The following is a 5,764-nucleotide window of genomic DNA, read 5'->3' as shown; positions in this document are numbered from 1 at the left end:
AATGATATAGTTCTAAAATAAAATGTGAAGTGTCACCATGACCTTGATGCAAATAAAAAGACTGTTATAAAAAATATTTGCATTAAGATAGCTCTCTTTAAAAAAATAAGATAGCTCTCTTTATGAATCATTTGCAATAAAGTATATATACTTTATAAACACATATATATTTGACAAAGTGAAATCAAAATCAATCTACATTATAATGATCTCGGAATAATATTATCCATAAGTTGCCCACATTTGTCATATAATCTGCTTCTATAGAATATTTCATTATTTCATTTTCCCAGATACTTATGTGAACATTGAGGGTTTTTATTTTTTAAAGGAGCAAGTCAGTTGAAAAAATAATTATATCGACCTATTATGTGCCAGACAATGTTATAGATGTTTTGGATACATGAAGGTACTAGAATGATACAACACCTACCCTAAAGTATCTTACATTCTAATAGGCAGAGATCACAATTAATACAAAACAAACAAATAAATAAATAGGATAATATCAAGTACCAATAAGTTTTATGATGTCAATAAAACAAAGCAGTACAATAGAATGTAACCAATAATTTGGGGGGATAATTATTTTAGCTTGAGATGTTGCCTAAGACTTCTCTGGATGAGTCAAACTTTGAGGTAAGACATGAATTATAATGAGAAAAATCTGTGAAGGCATCTGAAATAATAGTTCTACAAATAGGAGGAATAGCAATAACAAAGTCCCCGAGACAGAAATAAACTAGGACAATTGAATAACAAGAAAACAACCCAGCATCTTAGAGTTCAATCAGGTCAATGTTTTTTTTTAATTAGATCAATGTTAGGTTGGAAATACCTATTAGACATCCATATAAAAATGTCTATAAGGCAGGTGTTTATACAAGGATGAAGAGAGTATGACCAAAGGAAAGGGATCAAATAGAAGTTTTGGCTTTACATAAAATAAGAGACATTTCTATTATAAAAGGAGAGAATGGAGAAAATGTACAAATAAATGTTGGTAGATTGGCAGAATTTAAAGTAATCAAGTGAAATAGTTCTCCAATTGCATTTTTTCTTCATAAATGTGCACTGAAGATATATAAGGTAGCAGTGGTGATTTTAGGAGACATATACTATAAACTAATCATTTCAATAGTGGAAATGTGATAAATTAGGGAAATACATTAGAATTGTCTGTCAGTATCATACCCATTGGTAACTTTTGATAATAAATTTGAAATGAGTTTATCACAATTTTCTGTAGTGCATTTATCATACACTTTCTTTTTTTAATTTTTTTAATTTATTTTTGATAGTCACACACACACACACAGAGAGAGAGAGAGAGAGAGAGAGAGAGAAAGGCAGAGACACAGGCAGAGGGAGAAGCAGGCTCCATGCACCGGGAGCCCGACGTGGGATTCGATCCCGGGTCTCCAGGATCGTGCCCTAGGCCAAAGGCAGGCGCTAAACCGCTGCGCCACCCAGGGATCCCTATCATACACTTTCTATCAATATTCAGCTTCATATTAATTGAAAGAACAAGTTATATTCAGAATATTTCAGCTATATTTAAAAATTAAGTCATGATTAGTTGTAAAGGAACATGACAAGTGATGCATTAACCCAGACATTTACCTTTCAAGTAATAGAAACTAATATGTAGTGTTTTGATTACTGTAGTTCTGTAATATAATTTAAAATCAAGAAGTGTGATGGCACTATCTCTGTTCTTCTTTTTTTTTTATCTCTGTTCTTCTATCTCATCTTGCTTTCTCTTTTTGAGGTATTCAGCAGTTCCATATAATTTTTAAGATCTTTTTCTATTTATGTGAAAGAAATCTTGATAGGGATTGCATTGAATTTATTGATTACTTTGGGTAGTATGAACATATTAACAATGGTAATTCTTCCAATCTATGAACACAGAACATCTTTCTATTTATTTGACTCATCAATTTCTTTCATCATGGTATTATAGTTTTCAGTTTCTGCACAGATATTTTACCTCCTTGGTTAAATTAATTCCTAATAATTTTATTGTTTTTTATGGTATTATAAATGGGGTTGTTTTCTTTTTGGATAGTATATTGTTACTGTATAGAAATTAGTGATTTTTGTATAGTGAATTTGCTTCCTAAAACTATTGAAATTATTTATGAGTCCTAATAGTTTTTGATGGAGTCTTTAGAATTTTACACATTTAAAATAATATCATCTGCAAACAGAGACATTTTACTTCTTCCTTTCCAATCTGGATGCCTTTTATTTACTTATTTTTCTTGTCTGATTACTCTGGCTAGAATTTCTAGTACTATATTGAATAGGAGCAGTGAAAATGAACACTTGTCTTATTCCTGATCTCTTTTTTTTAATTTAAAATTTATTTATTCTTAAATTTAAATTCTATTAGTAAACATATAATATATTATTAGTTTCAGAGGTAGAGGTCAGTGATCATCAGTCTTATATAATACCCAGTGTTCTTTACATCACATATCCTCCTTAATATCCATCATCCAGTTGTCCCTTTTACCCATTCTCCTCCTCTCCAGGAACCATCACTTTGTTTTCTATGATTAAGAGTCTTTTATGGTTTTACCCCTCTCTGATTTCTGCACAGGCTAAAAGTCAAAAACTCTTCTTTGGATCCATAACAGAGGGAAAGACACAGGAAAAACCACCACCCTTAATACTAGAGAGACAGACAGGAAAATATAGAGAATCATGGCCCACAAAAACAGAGACTCAAGAACAGAAACTGACAGAGTGACCAGTAATAGAATAGGAAAACCTGGGGATCCTAGGGTGGCTTAATGGTTTAGCACCTGACTTTGGCCCAGGGCATGATCCTGGAGTCTCGGGATTGAGTCCTGCGTCAGGTTCCCTATATGGCACCTGCTTCTCTCTCTCTCTCTCTCATAAATAAATAAAATATTTTTAAAAATGTGAAGCAACAGGAACTGATATAAATTAAAAAAATAAAGTACAGCTTTGTTGAAAGACTTGTTTTTTTACAAAGCTAAATATACACTTATCATAAGACTCAGCAAAGATACTTCCTAATTTTACCCAAAGGAGTTAGAAAAACTATGTCCACAGAAACCTCCACATGGATATTTATAGCAGCTTTATTCATAATTGCCAAAACTTGAAAGCAACAAATATGTCCATTGATAGGTAAATGGATAAACAAGTACCTCCAGACAATGGAATATTATTCAGCACTTAAAAAAGAACTATCAAGCCATGAAAAGACATGGACAAAAAACTTAAATGCATATTACTAAATGGAAGAAGCCAACTTAAGAAGACTACATACTGTATGATACCAAGCATATGACATTTTGAAAAAGGCAAAATGTAGAGACAATAGAAAGTTCAGCAGTTGTCAAGGATGACGATAGGGATAATCATGATTAGGCAAAGCCCAGAGAATTTAAGGGGCAGTGAAAAAGACTATGTTTAATATTTTAATGATTTATACATACCATTAAATATTTTCCCAAATCCATAGATTATATAACACCAAAATGAAGCTGAATATAAACTATGGAACTTGACTGATTACCTCTCAATGTAGGTTAAAGCAATATTCATATTGTTTTTCATAGCAGCTGCACCATTTTACATTCCTATTAACAGTACACAAGGATTCCAATTTTCCCACATTCTCTTCAACACTTGCTCTTTTCTTCTTTATTTTGATTACAGGAAATACTCTATTTTGTCATCTTCATTCTTTATTTTTATTTGAGTATAGTTGACACATGATGTTACTTTGGTTTTCAGGTGTACAACTTAGTGATTTGTTAAGTTTATATATTATGGTATGTTCACCACAAGTGTAGCTATCATCTGTCCTATTACAGTGCTATTGCAATATTATTGACTATGTTCCTTATTCTGTGACTTTTATTCCTGTGACTTATTTATTCCATAACTGTAAACCTGTATCTCCCTCTCCCCATCACACATTTTGCTCAACTCCCACCCCTTTCCCCACTGGCAATCATTAGTTTGTTGTCTGTATTTATAGGTCTTATTCTGCTTTTTTGTTTATTCATTTGTTTTTAGATTCCATTTATGAGTGGAATCATATGGTATTTGTCTTTCTTAATCTGACTGATTTTATTTGTCATAATAATCTCTAGGTCCATCCATGTTGCCTCAAATGGCACAATCTCTTCCCAGTGAAGAAACAGTCACATGTCTTACTTCCTGTCCTAGTCTCAGAGCCTGTAAAGGTGAACCCACTGGGGCTGGCTGGGGGAAAGAAGGAGACTTGCTCCAGAAGGAACTGTTTGAGGGATCATAAGGGATTTCTAAATATGGGAAAAGGGAATAAATCATTTGGTGAAGTCAACTGTACATACTTCTTTGTAGGTCTAAAGAAAGAACAAAGCTTTTCTATAACAGGAATCCAGTTCTTCAGGGATACCAAAAGGAAATTTTTTAAAGGTTTTTATTTATTCATGAGATAAACATGGCGGGGGCGGGGGCAGAGACAGGCAGAGAGAGAGGAAGAAGCAGGCTCCATGCAGGGAGCCCAATGAGGGACTCAATCCCAGAACTCCAGGATCACCCCAAAAGGAAATTTTTAAGTCATTTTTGGTACAACCTAGCTGGAAATTAGCATGTAATTGTTTGAGCCTTGCTGAATAAAAGTTTAACCTTAAAAAAAAAAAAAACAAAGGGCACAATCTCATTCTTATTTATGGCTGTATAATATTCTACTGTGTATATATACCATATCTTTCTTTCTTATTGATTTGTCTATTGATGGAGACTTAAGTTGTTTCCATAACATGGATATGGTAACAAATGCTACAATAAACATGGGGGTTATATATCTTTTCAAATTCGTGTTTTTGTTTTCTTGGGTAAATATCCAACAGTGAAATTGTTAAGTCATATGGCATTTCCTTTTTTTTAAAAAATTTTTTATTGGTGTTCAATTTACTAACATACAGAATAACCCCCAGTGCCCGTCACCCATTCACTCCCACCCCCCGCCCTCCTCCCCTCCTACCACCCCTAGTTCGTTTCCCAGAGTTAGCAGTCTTTACGTTCTGTCTCCCTTTCTGATATTTCCCACACATTTCTTCTCCCTTCCCTTATATTCCCTTTCACTATTATTTATATTCCCCAAATGAATGAGAACATATAATGTTTGTCCTTCTCCGACTGGCAAGTGATGCAGAGCATTTTCTCATGTGCATGTTGGCCATGTCTATGTCTTCCTCTGTGAGATTTCTGTTCATGTCTTTTGCCCATTTCATGATTGGATTGTTTGTTTCTTTGGTGTTGAGTTTAATAAGTTCTTTATAGATCTTGGAAACTAGCCCTTTATCTGATATGTCATTTGCAAATATCTTCTCCCATTCTGTAGGTTGTCTTTGAGTTTTGTTGACTGTATCCTTTGCTGTGCAAAAGCTTCTTATCTTGATGAAGTCCCAATAGTTCATTTTTGCTTTTGTTTCTTTTGCCTTCGTGGATGTATCTTGCAAGAAGTTACTGTGGCCGAGTTCAAAAAGGGTGTTGCCTGTGTTCTTCTCTAGGATTTTGATGGAATCTTGTCTCACATTTAGATCTTTCATCCATTTTGAGTTTATCTTTGTGTATGGTGAAAGAGAGTGGTCTAGTTTCATTCTTCTGCATGTGGATGTCCAATTTTCCCAGCACCATTTATTGAAGAGACTGTCTTTCTTCCAATGGATAGTCTTTCCTCCTTTATTGAATATTAGTTGACCATAAAGTTCAGGGTCCACTTCTGGGT

At 33.7% G+C, this 5,764-nt stretch overlaps 1 non-coding gene across 1 annotated transcript; it reads left to right on the top strand.

The window, feature by feature from the left end:
* The first annotated feature begins 4,173 nt into the window (after nucleotides 1–4,173).
* On the top strand, nucleotides 4,174–4,298 carry LOC144309307 (small nucleolar RNA SNORD22). Its single transcript, XR_013375353.1, has one exon. It is a non-coding gene; the product is annotated as a small nucleolar RNA SNORD22 (small nucleolar RNA).
* Nucleotides 4,299–5,764: the final 1,466 nt, after the last annotated feature.

This window comes from Canis aureus, chromosome X (genome assembly GCF_053574225.1).
Source record: "Canis aureus isolate CA01 chromosome X, VMU_Caureus_v.1.0, whole genome shotgun sequence".
Classification (NCBI taxonomy): Eukaryota; Metazoa; Chordata; class Mammalia; order Carnivora; family Canidae; genus Canis; species Canis aureus.
Note: the sequence above shows the minus strand (reverse complement) of the source record. Positions and strands in the feature narration are given on the sequence as shown.